We start from the raw sequence: 20,070 nt of genomic DNA on the forward strand, positions 1-20,070 counted from the left end.
ATATATATATATATATATATATATATATATATATATATATATATATATATATATATATATATATATATGTGTGTGTGTGTGTGTGTGTGTGTGTGTGTGTGTGAGAGAGAGAGTGGCGCGAACGTTTGAACAAGTCCTTCTGGGATGACTCACTGACTGCTCTCATCCTTTACCTGCTACGTAAGTAGCAGGTAAAGGATATAAGTGCAGTAACGAAATACATGCGTTGCAAATATCCAGAAATCAGGCTGGTGGCTAAAGCAAGGTGATTCTAGGAATACGGCTCACCTGCGAGAGCGTCCTGGTGTCAGAGAAAGGTATCCGGAGCGAGTGTGTAGCAACCTTCTCCTGCACATGCGCACAGGGGACTGGCTACTAGTGGCTCATGCTGACTGGCTGAGACGGTAAGCAAGTGAAAGCTGCGAAGCGTTGGCAACCCGAGAGCTTAATCTTGCCAGAAATATTAATTCACGACAGGATTTTCCAGAGTAATAACGTCAACCACTCAATCTATCTCATCCAGCCAGATTTATATGAATGATAAGAGTTATAAAAGATGAAAAAAAAAAGTATCAGCAACTCATAAGAGTTGAGTTGACATGAGACTCTTGTAAGATATTTCATCTATTTATTGATGCTTTTATTTACTTATTTATTAATTTCAATTTTTGTTTTCATATTTACTTCATCTCCGGAGTGTCTCCTGTATATTATACGCAGCTACACGAGAAAAAAAAAAAAAAGCTGAACGACTTGGCTGTCCTGCAGCTTGAGTTTTCTTTTCTTGGAACAAGATTATTATATTCAATTTCCTCAAAATGCAACACACACACACACACACACACACACACACACACACACACACACACACCTTGACAGAAGTTCATATAACTATGATGGTGTTAAAGCTACAATTAAGAAATAAATAAATAAAACTCACTTTCTTATTTGACTTGCAGTTGACTTAAGATTTATTAAAGTTTTAACGACCACCTGTGATCTGGTTTCTTGATCTCAGCTAAACTGCATTCATTGCGGCTGTTAGCAATGTCACAAACGAAAGACTGCGGGAGCCTGGCTCCTTGGCAGCTGTCCGAGGATCCATTTTCAAACTACTCATTGATAAGAAGTGTCATCGGCAATTCTCTACCTTATTATGCTGTCTCCAAATAGTACAGTAGTTTATACAGTGCACTAGGACTCCCGAGTAATAACTGGCGTGCATGCAAGGGTGGACAACAGCAACATTATGGAGCTAGTGAGACTAGACCATCTATGGTGAGACCTCAGGAGCAGCAGGACAGAAGGGAGGGAGTGCAGGAAAATCCATGACAGAGGTGAAGGGAGAGGATACCAGGAAAGAAGGAAAGGAAGGTTCGCAGCTACGGTCAGCACCTGCCCGGAAGGCTGCGCTCCAACAGCCACCCTCCGTCCAGCCGCCAGCCAGTTGGGTGGAGCGGGACATGGCTACTCAGGACCTTGATAATGCACCAGGAACAAAGTAAGCCACTGTATCTCGATCGTCATTTTTTCCTGCCTCTATTGGTAAACCTGCTAGTAGTGTTGTATATGAGGGATGTGGTGGTGGTGATGGTTGTGATGATGGCTGTGGTTGTGGTTGTGGTGGTGGACGTGAAGGTGGTTGTGATGGTGGTGGTTATGAAAACTAGTAATATAATATGATCGGCAGTACATCTGACGGTGAGTGGTGATAATGATAATAGCTGGTGATGGTGCGGTAATGGTGATAAAAGCGTTAGTAGCTGTGAATAATGATTGTTTTCCTTTGCTTTCGCCAGGCCTGTACTTTGAAGGCTGCTGACGGGCCTCGTGTCGGCGATACTGCCCACCCGCCGGGGAACACGTGTTAGGAATGCCATCTACTGCTGAACTTACCAAGTTGATCACTATAGGCATTATTATTATTATTATTATTATTATTATTATTATTATTATTATTATTATCATCATCATCATTATCACCATCATCACCGTCATCATGTTGTTGTTGTTGTTGTTGTTGTTGATATTTTGTAAATATTGGGTTGACTGTCTCACACACACACACACACACACACACACACATATTTAACTACATGGTGTTGCATCAATTTAGATTTGGGTGGAAGTGTGAGAAACATGGTGCATTTGTTTCCAAACAAGATATATGGTAGATGGCTGAATAAAAATTCCACCTCGTCTGCTATGTGGTTCTGAATGCGGGACGACGCAGTGCCTCCCTCACTCCTGCACGTACTTTTACTGTCTGGGAGGAGCGGGAAGCGAGACACTATTTTCAGAGGTCAAAAAGATGATCTATCGGGTCCCTAAGATTTTTTCTTGTTATTTTCTATTAACGATGTTGAATCCTTTTTAAACTATTGTTATAATTATGAACACATTCTTAGAAACCACAACAATGACTATAGGAGTCACCTTCGAAATAAAACGATAAACGAAACAAACAAATGAAATCTACATATCATTACCCTTTTTTAATCCTAGGAAGACTGATGAGCATGACACGCGGGGAAAACAAAGTGGTATAAGGAAAACGAGAGGTAAATGAATATGCGTAAGAGTCAGGCTAGTGGAAAATAAATAACCTATGGGGACACGCGGGCCAAATGGGTGAGGTAACTGAAAAATGACTGATGCAGGTTGTCGATGTGTGTGTGTCTCGAAGCAATTTGATGTGGGAACAGACACCCCTATCAAACGGTTTGATTATGTCATTACACAATAGATTTTGGAGAGAAACCTCAAACATACACCCTGTTTTTATTTGTGTGCTCGTTTTCAATTCCAAAACTTTACTTTCACTTTTCAAGATCAGAATAATATTTATATTAGTTGAAATCTTTAAGGAAAAAAGAGTACCGCAAACCTTTTACGATTCGGTTAGTTACTATTCCTGGTGACGGCGGTGGTGTTCGAGCTGCGAGTGACTGGGATGTTGAGGTGAAAAGACTGAAACAGTTCCGAGTCTACAGTGAGTCAATAAGTAACTGATCTCTCTCTCTCTCTCTCTCTCTCTCTCTCTCTCTCTCTCTCTCTCTCTCATATATAAAGCGTATTGGATGTAAGACTTAGTATATTAACATGACGATGAGGATGTTACACGAATGTGTTATTTAATTTTTTTAGGAGCGCATATTTCCATAATGCTTGGTCTTGGTAACTCACAAGGTTAAGGCAAAAATAAAAATAAATGCCTGATCATGAAAAAAAATGTTTGCTGACTAACATTGCATTTATATGAATGTCCGTATTACTTAACGAAGATGACTGACGACAAAATATGAGGAGTGAAGGGAAACCAGAGGTAAACAAAGTTAAAGAAAAATTAACACATTAAATCACAGATTCCAAGAAAATGGTCAGTGTGTTTAGAAACATTCCTGGAATCACAGAAATTACTTCACACTTTATCTCTTCAATTCTTTCAGCATACCTGTGCACGGACTAATGAGGAAGACGTTTGTGTGACGTCGACGTTATGAAGGGAGTCTCTTCACAGGTCTTGCTACCCCTGATGTTTCTCATTGTCCTTTAAAATTTGCAACTTGTTTTCCATCAGCCCTTATACAGTAGCCCACAGCACATTTCTTATACATTCTTATAGTATCCTTAGTAACTCCTCTTCTTTCCCTCAACTTTCTTACTGCATCTCACCCATCATCTCGTTACAATATTAACATTCACACATCCACCATGAAGTGACTTCATCAAAGCATTGTACTTTGGCAAAGAGTGTTCTTAGAGGTCTACTTCTGGATGAGGAATAACTTGAGGCATCTCTGAGAGACAGGAGCCTGTACACCACGCACCTGACTGGCGGGGCGGGCGGGGCCCGGCAAAGGGTGGCAGAGAGGGCGGTGCGGGTCACACTCCGACCTTGACCCTGATTTGATCAATTAGTTTCTTCCTTGTTTCACGTTTAGCAAAGAGAGGCCCTTATATCACTCCACCGATTTTTTTTCCTCTTCTTAGTATGATGAAACACACCAAGAGGAGACGCCCACCTCAGTTATTCATCATAATGTGAATAGATTTATGAAATGAAGGAAATATTCGTTTCATCGTGTAATAACACAATTGAAAGAAGCATGTGTTTATCTGTGAAAAAAAAGATGCAGAAGAGAACGAAGTGTGCTCTGTAGTGATACACTCACCACTCGCCAAGACGAGTTATATTCCCGCGCCGCCACTATTATACTCGTACATATCAACAGCAGACACAAATTTTATACAAGATGATCATGGAAGCCATATATTGTTCATGCACCTTTCCCTCCATCCCAGGCCACACCTTCTCAGGCACTGAAGAAATATTTAGCCACATAATTAGAACTTCCTTTCGGGTTTCGTGGGCAGAAGGGAAAGTGACGGAGTAAACATGTCCTTGAACTCCTCAGAGCATTGCCTCTACCATTCCCTTCTCTGCTGTGTATATACGTACACACTGGCTAAATTCAAATGAAAATGTTACTTTGCTGAGTTCATTAATCAAACCATTATTCTTCGATACGGGGTTCTGGTGCAGTCTGGTGTGGCGGGAGGAACAAGTCTGGCGCTGCGACAAAAACACCGTCGGTGGTGGGATAGCGGCTGCCCTTGACCCAGTCAGCGTACTTCTCATACTCTAGGTATTCACTCCATTTGGATCTCAAGTACTGATCACCATCCCATCTCTTTCGGGGTGGGGGAAACTAAGAATCTTGGTTGGCGTCATATTTCGTGATATCCTGCATCTTCCCATAGTGATTACTCTTTTGCTTGATCAGTATTCTATTAAGCATAAATTTTCAAGTAAAGTAAGTTGTTCATCTCATAAGAATTAAAAAAAGTTCACAAGGGGCTAAGGGTTTCATCAACAATATTTTTAACTTGCTTATTCTACTACGAAAACCGTTAAATGTGGTCAACCATAAGTTTAGTACTGAAGGCAACAAAGGCTATGGATTGGGGTCACCTAGTAAACCTAGGGATCTGTTCTTATACGTTCTAGTTCTACCTAGTATATTCAGTGTAAGCCACACTTACATCCAGCCTCTTGACGGCTTAATGAGTCACATCCTGACACATTCGTTGTTTCAAAATCGTCACTGACCACTCACGTAATTAGACATTTTATGTGCCTTAACATTCTACCCTTCAGTTGCTATGGCGAATCTTCAGCAGGTAGAAATGCAGCGAAGTGAACGTTTGGGCTGGCAACACTGATGAACCCCTCCTTCCCCCTTCCCTCCCGCTTACTCTTCTCGACCACTCGGCCCGGACCCAAGGGATGGAAATCAGGTGGATAGGAATCACGTGCCGCCCACGGGGACAGAATATGGTGGTAAGGGTGAACGAAGAGATGGAAAGACAACGGCCATCCAACACAAATGCTGAGAGAGAGAGAGAGAGAGAGAGAGAGAGAGAGAGAGAGAGAGAGAGAGAGAGAGAGAGAGAGAGAGAGAGAGAGCGGATGGATTGGTTGGATGCAACACCTGTGGTTACCCTAACATCATCCCATGTCCTCTCTCACTCACTCACCTCTTCCTCCCTACCCCCTCTCACCCTTTCTCAGACCTTCCCTCCCTCCCCTGCCTCATCCTCAGACCCCCTCCCTTCCCAACCCAGCTCCAGTCATCATTACTTCCCGCTACAAGGTTTCAGCTCACGCACTGCAACAGTAACACCACGGATTAAGACAAAATGCATCGTCAACCAATACATATAAACTGAGCGGCAAAACATAACACAAACAGCATGACACCACCATCATAACCCCACGGTGTAGCGTTTACTTACTATTCTGAACGAGCAAAGCATCGGCACACACGAGGCGTGCCACCATTTCCTTTTGTCCGTTGTCTTACAGTACAGTGAACCTAGTTCGAGTTGACGGTCTGAGTTTGCTTCCACTTCCTTTCTGACGAGTGAGTATGCTGTTTCAGCCAGTGGGGAGGGAAGGGCAGCTCACTGCCTTATATGACGGATATGCAACCCATATATATATATATATATATATATATATATATATATATATATATATATATATATATATATATATATATATATATATATATATATATATATGGATATGGGTTGCATATCCGTCATATTGTTTATCATCATCATCATCATCATCATCTCCTTTATAGTTTAGCCAAGTCAGCCTGTTGGTTCTGTGGTGACTATACGTATGCTTACTGCACCTCGGGGTACGGGTGTGGACAGGGAGGGATGAGGTGCAGGTGGGTAGAGAAATCTTGGGAAGGCTCACGTCCCGGCCTTCGTTCCTTCACTACCTTCCATCCCATCCAATAATCTCTGATTCTTCAAGGCCTATGGCCATCTTTACGACACGCACGCACGCGCACACGCGCATACACTTTCTCCATAGCGCAGACACACACATACGGGAGTTTTCACATTGTACGGACCTCCCTCCACAGCTCAAGGCTTCCTCAGCTTCCTCTTACCAATATATAAATATATATATATATATATATATATATATATATATATATATATATATATATATATATATATATATATATATATATATATATATATAGAGAGAGAGAGAGAGAGAGAGAGAGAGAGAGAGAGAGAGAGAGAGAGAGAGAGAGAGAGAGAGAGAGAGAGAGAGAGAGAGAGAGAAAAGAGTAATTGTATCGTTCATAGAATTTATAATGCAAATGGTCACAGAATATCTAATATATTTAGCTCACAAGACATCTCAAAAACATGCATTTTGAAAGAAAAACACATAGACGAAGGAAAATTTTTTTGTTTTATACCTTCTACCAACAATGTTCGCATTACCTTACATCATTTCACTCTACTCCACACACACACACACACACACACACACACACACACACACACACACACACACACACACACGACCGCTGCTTCCATTCCACCTCCATCACCACACACCTGTAACCTGCGAGCTTCAAGGGCAGCGTCAGGTCAGTTGCCAGTCCTCATAACGAACGAACAACTTTACTCACATCCACTAACGATTATATATATATATATATATATATATATATATATATATATATATATATATATATATATATATATATATATATATATATATATATAATTTTTTTATGCATTTTATAATGTATATCAGAGCCAGTATGCTATTGACCTTCCTGGAAGTTCTCCGGTAAGGGGACGAGAATAGTTAGTTTAATGGGTGATTTTTTTTTTTTTTTATAATTATAGTTTAATGATTGACGCATGAGCGCGCGCGCGCGCGCGTGTGTGTGTGTGTGTGTGTGTGTGTGTATGTGTGTGTGTGTGTGTGTGTGTGTGTGTGTATGTGTGTATGTGTGTGTGTGTGTGTGTGTGTGTGTGTGTGTGTGTGTGTGTGATTTCAAATAGAGTTAGTGAGACGGCTCAATGATGTCGTAAACCAAACACATTACCGTCACCTCTCTATTGAAGATAATAATCGAATATAATGTATGATGTAAGAAAAAAAAAAGTGTGGTCAGTGTTCTACGCATCCTGTAGTGGATGGTAGTGTGCAAGGTGCAGCATGTCTTTGCCTTGATGTCTTAGCCAGGGTGTAGTCAGTCGCAGCGCAGCATATGTGCCACTCTGCGTTTGTATCATCTATTGTGTTGCGACGAGTGAGGGAGGCGGGTGAAGGACACAGGTAGGCTGCGCAGGTAAAGCTGCGGCCACAACTTTACCCTTGATATAGGCCTCGTGGTGCTTCCTCCTCGCCTCTCAAAACGTTTTTCTTTATCTCCACATCAACTCAACATTTTCCGACTTAAAAAGAGAATCACTTGCTGCAGTAAAAGTGACCATGATTAGTTGATTTCAAAGTTTTCCTTTCTCAGTGGGAGTTGTAGACTTTTCAAGAGATATGTTTTAATGGTGGAAAGAGATGTGCGAGGCTTGGCGCAGGGGCACAGCGGATGAGGTGAGCAACTATACAGGGAAGCCACACTTAGCCCAGTTTCACAATGACCAGCAGAGGACAGAGCTACCGGTCGCCACCGGTCTCCCTCCAAGGCGCAGACCTCCCCAACTACCTCGTCACCTCTACTCTTTCCTTCGCTGCTTCTCACTCACGCTTCACACTTATTTACATCACAGGGGAAAGGTTGGAACACTTTACCAGGCAAATAAGGGGCTGAAAAAGCCGTCACTTTTTACAATCATGACTAACTCGACCGGAGACACCGTCACCGCGGCACCCGCACTATTATGAGTTGCATAACCAGTTGCCTTCACTTAATGTAGCGGCTCGCCCGGTCCCTCACATCACTCCCTGTCCCGTCACACCTCGAGACCTACCTGAAGGGACACCCAGTACGTATCATCCCACTTGCCATGGCTAGTGGTGATCGGCAGGGACAGTTCATTAGATTAAGCATTCCAAACGTTCTCCTCCCCGAGGCTATATGAGGACTGGCTGAAGGGAGTGAGGCCCACAGCGAGTGGGCCAGGAAGTAATGTGGGGGTCAGTAAGGCCGTACCGTGGCCGTAACGCCCCTCTCTTCCCCGCCTCGCCTCTTCCCTCCTAGTCATATTTTCATCTATGACCGCGTTTTACTGTGGCAAATTTAACTGGTCAAAACCGCTCAGAAGTGGACTCCGCTCTCTTTGGATTCAGTAAAACTAACTTAGAACGGGCAACTCTGTAATAAATATTCTATTGGATAAGCCGCTGAGTGCGACATCTCTGTATTGTAAACAACACTGTCCAGTTACTATACTTCGTCAGCATGTATCTTTTCCATCCTAGATCCTCAAATTACTATCATTATTTCAATAGTGTTTATTTATTTATTTTTTTTCATTATTATTATTATTATTATTATTATTAATTAATTAATTAATTAATTTATATATATATATATATATATATATATATATATATATATATATATATATATATATATATATATATATATATATATATATATATATATATATATATATATATATATATATATATATATATATATATTTTTTTTTTTTATGCATCTTCAATCTCACAATAATCTTTCTATGGACGACGAGCTTCCTGTCACATTTCTTGATTGCTGGCAGTGCATTAGGGCTGTGGCGAGCAGGCATACTGTTCCACTGTTCCGCCCTGTCCGAACAAAGTAGAACAGACTGGCAGCAAGCATGATTGCTCCTTACCAGTCGTAACCGGTATATATATATATATATATATATATATATATATATATATATATATATATATATATATATATATATATATATATATATATATATATATATATATATAAGGCATAGGGTGAATACGACACGGGCTGTTGTAACTGGACGTTACTGGTCAAATTACCACAACAAGATACGTCTTGCGATATTCTCTTTATGTGCCCCAGAAAATGGTAATTAACGCTCAAGATTTTTTTTTTTTCGTATTACTTGTAATTCTGCATACACACAAATTCCTTTTTCAATATAATTCGGTGAACATATTCTAGTACTTGTGCTCCATACAGCATTAAGTCACGCGTCAATAAACAAGTGCATGTAAAATTTGATGTAAAATACGTTCTTCACGAAATAGTTTCAGTTTTCAAGATAAGTGCGATTCTTATCATAACATACTTGGGGGAAGGATGAATATGAGCAGGGGAGTGGGACGAGGTGGGTGACAGGGGAGGTATCGATCACATAGTACGTCAGGGTGGGAGATAGATACAAATTTGTGATCCAAAGCGAGATTTTTTTCCTTAATTTATTCCTGGAGAAGGAATCTTTGTTCAAAAGAAAGCTGGAGAGAACAGTTTTTTATTTCGTGCTATGCCTTGCTATTTCCAGGTGACTGTTATACTGAAATGGTTTAGCTGGCTATGACTATATCGAAATATATTAGGTAGGGTTGGGAAAGAGTACGTTAGTAAGACTGAAACATCAGATACGGCCAATTTTAAAACAGAGCAAATCAATGAAGTTCTCGTCTCAAGTGGGTCATAATGCTTTTATGATGATGATGATGATGATGATGATGATGATGATGATGATAATAATATTAATAATAATAATAATAATAATAATAATGATAATAATAATAATAATAATAACAACAATAATAATAATAATAATAATGAACAGATAGGTACGGGAAGGTGTCAAGAGGGTTGGATCTAAGTACGTACCCTTCCTATCTGCCCGGGATGAAGTGAAGGATGATGTGACCGCTGACACTGTCATGTTACTGACACAAGGAGTCGCGTTCGCTTTGCTTACACCTCCACCAACTGTCGTTACCTTGCGTTACGCTTGTTTTAGACACCTGGATGTCTTTATGGAGGTGTTATACAACATGTGACAACAGAGCTGTGGTCCTTTGCACAAGGCTGCGCGTCATCACGTTACCGTAGCGGGCAGTTATGCATTTTGTTCATGACAAGACCGTGTTGCCAGTCAGTGTCATAGCGGTCACACTATTATATATATATATATATATATATATATATATATATATATATATATATATATATATATATATATATATATATATATATATATATATATATATATATATATATATATATATATGAAACACTACATATGTGACGCGAACCCCAGCGAGATGGCTTAAAACACTATGGGGCAGGTTACAGTGCCTGTACCTTCACTGCGGTCGGCTTGTGTGGCTCCACTAACCGCTTTAAGGACGGTGGCCGTGAGTGGTAGGACCAGGCCGCCCCCTCGCTACTGACTGATCTTCCTTCCCGTCGGCTTAGCTGCACGGATGGAGAAGCAAGTGAAGCCTCTGACCACGGCAGGAGCAATGAGGCTATTCCAGAGCTACTGTGAGTCAATGACCGCCATGTGGACCGAGCAGTGCAAGAAACAGTGCTGAGGTCAACGGGACACACCATGACTCGCCCCAAGCATTCTACTGCATATTTCCTAACACATTCTTGCCATCCCCGCCTCCACATATTTCCTCATCGCTCACCTTTCTCCACGACCTGCCCACCCTACCTCATAAGAGAAGACCGGACATGACTGAGGAAGTAAGGAGGCCGCGTATGCCCTACATACTGCATAACTCACCCATAACACGTCATCCTTAGGATTGTACCTAGTAGGGTAACGGGAAGTCGCGCGCACATACACACACACACACACACACACACACACACACACACACACACACACACACACACACACACACACACACACACACACACACACACACACAACATCAATTCATTCAGCGAAATTAGGCAATAGAAGGCAACCCACATAATGTCAGTGGCCCTGACAGCAACAAGTGTTCATCTCTACACTTGTAACTCTCCTGCACTCGTGTGTCGATGCTACTTTTAATGTAATTCTTTCAGTTTGTCAATATAAGCGTGGCCATCTATTATGCTCACTCAGTGTGATGCTCGTCCCATGTCTGTCTTCGGAGCGCTGCCTTAAGCCTCAAGACCAGCACTTTTACATGGCATCCCCATCAAGGAAATGACTATTAACTTTATAAATTAAGGTTCAGACAACAACAAATCTATAATAATCATACAATGTCCGTACAAAAAAAGTCGTACAAAATAACTTAAGTCTGGCACATAAGTAAAGTGAAAGCGGTGGCAGTAATAAAGATGCTGATGGACAACTGTAACTATTCATGAAATGGATTATTGGCAAACAAAATTTCTTGAAGCATCGCTAATTAGCTGAATGGTAGTTTTTGCGTGATTTTTGAGATTCACAGGGAGCGTGGGGACGGAATGACGGCCAGTGGAGGAGAAAGCTGAGGTCGTAAGAAATTCATGAGGGAAACAGAAGCGCTAGCGTCACGAACGAAAAGAAAAGTAAGCGAATGAGAACAGAGAAAGTAATGAAAGTAAGAAAGTGAGTGAGAAGTGGACACATTTACAGGTCTCTCTCTCTCTCTCTCTCTCTCTCTCTCTCTCTCTCTCTCTCTCTCTCTCTCTCTCTCTCTTGGAAATTAGTGTTCGGTTATTCTGGGGAACGCTTTACCTGAAACGGAAGTGTTTGCTAAAGAAGAGAAGGAAGGGAGAGAGCATATAGGAGGGGATGAAAGAAACAGGGAGAAGGAGAGAAGAAAACAATGAAGAAGGGAGACGGGGAGCATGAAGGGAGGGAAGAAACTAGGTAAGAAATATACAAGAGGGGAGAAAAGAAGCAGGGTGGAGGGAAGGGACCAGAGAAGGAAGGGGGAGCATGAAAGCGACAGAGGTTGCAAGACAGGGGGATTCCCTGGTCTGTAACCCACACTTCACCAATCTGGCAAGTCACCCTCCTCCTACCCACCACTCTCCCCAGAACCGGACTCTTGCAATTTCTCTTTGGACTGATAACGAAATTAACGCTTATGTAAAAAGAAATTGACTATACGGTTAAAACACGGGAGTACGGAAATGCTGAGAGCACTATTTCATTATTCGTTACACCAATTTAAAGAGTTTATTTGGACTTGTTTGAATGTATCGTTTCTGATAGGAAGATTGTTACGAAAGTGACAAACTAATGGCTTTTTTTTTTTATTAATTTATCATTTATTTATTTATTTACCTACTTATTCATTTGTTTATTCCGTTAAAGGCTGCAACGGAGTAGAGACTTAAAAAAAAAAAAAAGAAAACTCTAACCAGTTACTTCCTATCACTGACAGCGTAGAGGCGCCGAATGACCTCGCTGTTGCCACGTGTAAATAATCGATTAATATTAGCTACGCATTAGAGAAAGGACGACAGTGTAGAAAGCCAAGGAAGAATGGAAGAGTTAACACAGACACTTCAGTGAGACATTACACGAGACGTTCTCATTGGCAGCATCCCCTGAACTCATTTTCTAAACCCAATTGACATCTTTGTTCCCCGTTATACAAGTATCGTTCATACCAACACAGGCATATTTTTACCTTGACTTTGTGCGTTTTTTCTTTTCAAGTTGTGACATTTAGAGAGAGAGAGAGAGAGAGAGAGAGAGAGAGAGAGAGAGAGAGAGAGAGAGAGAGAGAGAGAGAGATCAGTAAAGATAGACACGACTGCACACAACGACGTCTGACGAACTGTTTTTCTCCAAAACTTCTTTCGCATTGAGTAAGTGGAACGCTGAACAGTACTTTCTATATGAATCACGTTGAATACCGCTAACATATGTCAACCTTGTTTACCCTTGCCACTGCTCTCCTGTGGTGTAGCATGGCGCTTGAGTGCGGCACTCTGGCAGTCCCTTGTTACCCATTGTTCCTCCCTGCCCTTCATGACCACGGGGAGAGGCACTAGCATACCGTGACACTGGTGATGGAGCGGCTGTTTCTTATCTGGTCACGTTTCTCTGTATAGGAATGTAACTAGATTGGTGCATGACTAAGAAATATATACGATGGAAAATCTTCCACATAACTTCTATAAAGAACGTAAGGGATAGTATTATCAAGTACGTACTTGACGCAAATGGATAATTCTCTTTATTAAGTGTTCACGTTAAAGGAACGATGAAAAAGAGAGGCTACTTTTATAAATAAACAATTAGCAGAGCGACGGAAGGAGTTAACACATTATAGTGTTTTTACTCCTGGAAAAACGTTTGGGCGTTGGACGAGTTGGGGAATTCCCCGTGAGCTGCGTTGGCGTGTCTCTATCAGTTATCGGTTTAACTCTTTGGTGGAAAGGATAGGCGACCGTCCTACGTCCTCCATCTCTCTCTCTCTCTCTCTCTCTCTCTCTCTCTCTCTCTCTCTCTCTCTCTCTCTCTCTCTCTCTCTCTCTCATTATTGTATGATACTGTGTGAATAACTGAATATTTTTTCTAATTTATTTGTTCGTGGTAATTGTTTCGCGTAATCTCGATTTGGAGCAGAGCAGATTCGTCGCACTGTCGTCTCACCCACATTAGTGTGTTTGGATGTTGGAGCTATTGCTCTGGGGGATGCAATGATAGGACTTCTATTTGCCATTTTCTTTAAAAAAAAAAACTTATTCTTGTTGTAAATAAGTTCTTTCTTCCGGCTGTGAAGAACACGCGAGCACTTGGGAGTTGCTGGGAAGTGTACCTCGCAAGGCTGAGCCACACCTCTCTCTGACCTGAGTCACCTGACTCTACCGATGAGCACTCCTGGTGCTCGACCTAAATGACACCGCTGCAAAGCTATGTTGTCAAATGTTGTGATATTTATGTAAAACACAGATTATTTATTATCTTAAAACCCGAACCATTCGTAGCACTGCACGGTATGATGAGCTAAATAATCCATACTTAATACTTGAATTTCAATAAAAAGTAAAAAGAATTGAAATATTTAAGAGAAATTGTGCGATGTGGCAGAACAGCTAACGGATCTCGGCCAACGCCTAAACGCTCTTCCGAGAATAAAAAGAGTATAGTGACTTTCGCGTTGATAACATAGTCAAGATGATGACCGTATTTACCAAGTTTTGTGCATGTGATCAGAAAGAAAAGAACGAAAGGATGTAGTACTGAGTAACTTCAGAGCTATTTTTATCATAGGGTAAGAAAAAGTTAAAGTAAATGAAGTAGGTCAAGATATCAGAAGGTAAAGGAGGAACGTTGAAAGAGGGTGATTCTCTTCAAAAAAATATACATACGCATTTACTGTACAACTCTCTCCTTTCCTCCGCCTCCCTCCTCCCCCTCTCCCTCCGTGAGTGTTACAGTGACCCGAGCCAGACCCTCTCGTGGCTGTGAATCCTGTCGCCTCTCTACTGGTGCAAATTGCCCCTCTTTGGGTACACGATTTAAATTCTCTCCTCCCAGCACAGCCTGCTCTCACTGCCACCAGCGCCACCAGTGTATCGCCATGCAGCCTGCCACCTCCAGTCACATCCTCCCACTTGATGTGCCGACCACTGCTCCGTAACTATTCTTCTGACGTCACTCCATCTATGTTTATAAAATTCAAGCATGATTACGTTAAGGTATCTGCACAAAAAAAATCTATAAACGGTATTATTATTACGTCTTTTCCAGGTGATGTCTTGACCTGATTCTTCTCTCTCTCTCTCTCTCTCTCTCTCTCTCTCTCTCTCTCTCTCTCTCTCTCTCTCTCTCTCTCTCTCTCTCTCAGATGTACAGCGTTATGTGCCTGCACGCGCATGTTTTTATTCATTTATTTATTTCTACATTTTATAAGGTTCGCCACAATTATTGCCGGCACAAGTACAAGTATATAATAGTCAACAATGTACTGCAATATTTGTACTAGAACGGTGTTTTGTATATGTTAAATAACAATGAGGTGTAGCATTTGCCCCTAGTGGTGGTTGTTGTGGAGAGAGCTGCCCCGTCACCTTCCGCCCTTGGCTCTTAAGAGTGCGTGATCACAATCTGAGCGATACAATGCCACATCTCGACTTGCGTAACAACAGTTCACAAAATAATAATAATAATAATAATAATAATAATAATAATAATAATAATAATAATGATAATGATAATAATAATAATAATAATAATAATAATAATAATAATAATAATAATTATTATTATTATTATTATCATTATTATCATCATCATCATCATCATCATTATTATTACTATTATTATCATCAATGTTATCATAATGACGACAAGAAGTTATAACATTCTTATGTGTATATTTTGCCCGTGAAATGTACTCGCTCAGCCCTTCATCCTATGGCATCTTAGCTTTACCTCTGGAGGGAGAGGTAATTTTCCCCTTACTCGCTAAAAAAAAAAAAAAAAAAAAAAAAAAAAAAAAAAAAAAAAAAAAAAAGCAGGGGAAAGGGAGTCCTTTAGAGCAGCTTCACGTGGCCGGTACACGTTCCGGCAGCCCTCCTATCCTCACCCTTCCTCTCACCGCTCGCGTCTGCTACTTGATCTGGTATGAACACCACAGTGATGTGTGGGGCTAAATGTAAGTGCAACTGTGGTAATGATGGGATGTGGCTGCACCATTACTGTAAGGTGATCCGAAGGTCAAGTGGTGTTAATAGAGTGGTGTGTTGCTTCACCAAACTAATTCTGTTATTGGAGGAAAATCATTCAGTTCCTTTCGTTTTAATCCACAAATTCAACGCCATAATACATTCCATCGGTTAATCCAGAAGGCGCATGGAGGATAGGAGGAGCCTGCACAAGACTGGGTACGCCCGGTCGGGAGTTTTCCCGTCTCTCAGCCCAAAAAAAAGTAGCTGCACTCCTCCCCTATCCCTCCACGGTGGGCCCGCTCTGCCCTCCATCCTGAGTGGATAAAAAAGGATGACGGTATGCAATAAAAATTTTCCATTGCAACACACCGGTGAGTTCCAGTACGAGTCCGAGACGGCAGCGACAACGCGGCGGTATACCAAGACCATCGCTGCCGCCAATATGTCTTTACTTCCTCTTTGCCAGGACGGACGAACCTTGGGGGCTGCCGACGCTCGCCACCTGTGCCGGGAGTCTAGGGTCGCCTCTTTACATTAACAACATTCGACTAACACAGATGTTTCTATTAAAGAGAAAATAATTATGTCATGAGTACTGGCAACGCCTCGAAGGTAATCGGCGAGGAGCATTTTCATTATGAAGCGGAGACTGGATGTTCAGGTGATGACGCTTGACCTTGGCCCTCCCCTTTTGGTGTTAAATATTTCTGGACCAAGTGAAGTTCACACAAAGTCTTAGTATCACCCGAACTCTGACATATTAGTATCACAAGGTTAAAAGGAGAAACTGATTTCTGGGCATGACACCAACTTTCTATCTAGTCCGCCTGGCCACGGCCCTCACTCTTCCCACTGGCTGTCACGGTAATTTGGTATTTAAAAGTTAAACGAAACTTTCTAAATAATGCTACATCCTTGGTAAGTATTGACGGTCCAGCTAAGAAGCAGTGGTAACCAAGAGACACCGACTCAACAGGCTCCATTATGGGCTTAGCCGCGAAGGAAAGCTGGGTAAGATTCGCTGCCACACACCTCGCGCTCCCCGCGTCGTCCAAAGATTCCCGTCTCCTCAAGGCAGACAGAAGAATAAGGGTTGGTGGATAGGTGTTAAAAAGAAGAAAAAACCACAAACAGTGACTGGAAATTGAGTGGGAGTAGTGAAGTACCGGATGAATGCAGTACGTGTATTTTAAAAGTTGATTATCCAGCCGAAGGTAGGTTGTGAGTGAGGCAAGTGTCTACGGTCAAGATGATGACTCTGATCTTGTTGCTCTTAAGCGTACTTGTGTGTAATTTCATATCATACGAAAAATTGTGAATGAGCATGATGGATAATCGAAATTGTATGGTATTTTTAATGCAAGATAACTGTCGCCGCTTCCTAATGGTGGTCTTCAGATGTCTGGTATAAAGCAGGCTAATAAGGGATGCTCCAGTTTTTTAATCTCTCGGTGAAAACTAAAAATTGCATTAGGCGTGGTATTTGGTAGAGCAGACATTACTACAGGGGTGACCAGCATTGCCCACGGAGAATGCCGACATGGTATTCAGAAGACCAAGTACTATGAAGTAAACTACAGACGGTTGGCATTCAAAGAAGCAAATACTATTAAGTAAACTGCAGACAAGACTGTAGCTTCTCGAGCACCACCCATCATGACCACCGGCTTTAGTCATGGTCAGGGTGGGCGCGATACAAGGCCGCGTCACTTGACTTCATTCCATTTATGACAAATCTTAACATGCTGACTTTACTAACGTTTTGGAATAGTTATGGAATTTCACTATATCAAAGACATCCGTATAACTTTTTAGAAGACGAGAATAAGTTTTCGGGCTTCCTCTGCCAGTGAAATACTTCTTTCAACTTGGATGTAGAATACCGCACCGGTGTTCAGTCTAAATGAGTACGTGACACTCCTCTTCAGGAAAGATCTGAAAAATTTTTCCTCCTTGACGTGGCTCTTTGACCGTAGGTTACCTCGTGGAGTGACTGAGCGAGTTTTGCATGGCTTCTTTATTACAGACGATAATATTCCACCTAAATAAGCACTTTATGCTTCGTGGAGTCGTGGTATTTGTATTCACAAGTTCCTGGTGCGCTAAAAAAAATAAAAAGGATCAACTCCGACGATGGCACCTTCAATCACTGCAGAAAATTGTGTGGATTCAATTATTTCTTTTAGTGTTTTGTACTCATCCTCTAAAATACGAACACATTCTTTCATAAACAAACGCTTGATGACACTGAGATCACTTGGGTCACACTCACACCCAGCCTAGTCACCCTGGTGTGCTCATGTCCCTCGGCACAAGTCACAAGCACAGGGACCTTAGAAGAGACAATTACCTAGCAAAAAGGAGAGTTCAGACAGCGGCGGTGGTGCTTGAGTGCAGCGGGAGGCGGCTCAGACAGGCTTGTGTGAGCACCCGGGCAGACACTGGGCACTGATGGAGCCGAAACAGGATGTGTGGCTGCAGCACGCGGTGACCAGAGCCAGGGACAGAGGTGTGCACTGCAGGAGAGTCGGACAGGTAATAGGCGCAAAGAAGTGTTGATCATGAGTGTACATAGACTAGTGTAACCTTGAAGCAGCCGCTCCTCCCTCACCCTCTCACCACTCTCCTTCAGTCACCTCCTCCATCCCCTCCCTCTCACCCTTCCTCCCTCCCTTCCTTCCCTTCTCCAGCCTCGTAGCTCCACCCCCTTTAGCTCGGCTTGCCCTTACGTCATAACATCATAGATTCGTCGTTAACCACGTGAAATGAGGGTGACTTCTTTAAGGACATTCTACGGGGTGACCTTCTTGAATATTCACCGCCATGTCCTGCCCCGTGATGGCCGCGGAGGTCGACCGCGAATAACAGAACGAGATTACAACCACACGTAATGAAATGACGGATCACCAGCTTCTGGTGAAATTAACTTGTCATTCTATCACTCACAGACACCCACCTCGAAAACTCATGTAACATTACAATGTTGCTTATAATAATGCAAAAATGCTCAGCTTTTTTTTTTTATTATTTTCTTTTCTTTCTTGGACCATGTGGGATTTCTTGGCAAAGGCATGAGTAAACTAACAGATACAAAAACATTATTGCAATGTTTGCTAGTAGCTTATGGCTTCACGTAGAACAACAGCTGAAGTGTGTGTACGAGGGGAGTGTCATCAGCACCTAGCACAGAAAGGGAGCTGGCCACAAGTCATCAACCGTCTAACACCGTAAAAGATTAAGGGAAAACCTCACATTCAATAGAAAGAGGATGATTACAGCCTCCCTGCTCCCTCCGGCGAGGTAAGTATACCTTTACTGGCATCTTTTATAAAGATAATAACACAAACTGCTGGCTGTCTCATTTAATTCTTAAGAATCTGATGGCCAGCGCATTTCTGCTTCCATAGTGTTACTCCAAGACATTATACCATGACATACGTAATGGATGTTGATATCCATAACACAGTGTAAACTGTATTGCCTCCCAACGTGCACACACACACACACACACACACACACACACACACACACACACACACACACACTGTGTGTGTATATATATATATATATATATATATATATATATATATATATATATATATATATATATATATATATATATATATATATATATATATATATATATATATATATATATATATATATATATATATATATATATATATATATATATATATATATATATATATATATATATATATACGTATATATATATATATATATATATATATATATATATATATATATATATATATATATATATATATATATATATAGAGAGAGAGAGAGAGAGAGAGAGAGAGAGAGAGAGAGAGAGAGAGAGAGAGAGAGAGAGAGAGAGAGAGAGAGAGAGAGAGAGAGAGAGAGAGAGAGAGAGAGAGAGAGAGAGAGAGAGAGAGAGAGAGAGAGAGAGAGTTCACTATCCGTAAGACGCCGTGAAAAAAAAAAAACTTTCATTTCATGGTTGCCGAGACGTCACCACCATTACGCGGACTATTATGCAAGGGAGGAGCTGAGACAAGACGCTGAGGGAGAGAGAACCGCGGGACGCAACGATCAGCATCCACAAATACCCGACCAGTTCGTTACAGATTTGAAACACGTAATACCTTTCCCTCGTCCCACAGCGGACATTCCTTACCACCTTCAC

General features: G+C 41.5%; 1 protein-coding gene and 1 long non-coding RNA gene across 2 annotated transcripts in view; one reads left to right on the top strand and one right to left on the bottom strand.

Moving 5' to 3' along the window:
- The window catches only part of LOC135099768 (electroneutral sodium bicarbonate exchanger 1-like), a 118,982-nt gene extending 100,529 nt beyond the window's left edge, over nucleotides 1-18,453 (bottom strand). Inside the window, 1 exon segment of the mRNA XM_064002281.1 lies at nucleotides 18,250-18,453. The gene's annotated coding sequence lies outside the window, so the exon portion shown is untranslated.
- On the top strand, nucleotides 289-2,474 carry LOC135099769 (uncharacterized). Its single transcript, XR_010268353.1, has 2 exons — nucleotides 289-1,501; nucleotides 1,800-2,474. It is a non-coding gene; the product is annotated as an uncharacterized LOC135099769 (long non-coding RNA).
- Nucleotides 18,454-20,070: the final 1,617 nt, after the last annotated feature.

This window comes from Scylla paramamosain, chromosome 4 (genome assembly GCF_035594125.1).
Source record: "Scylla paramamosain isolate STU-SP2022 chromosome 4, ASM3559412v1, whole genome shotgun sequence".
Classification (NCBI taxonomy): Eukaryota; Metazoa; Arthropoda; class Malacostraca; order Decapoda; family Portunidae; genus Scylla; species Scylla paramamosain.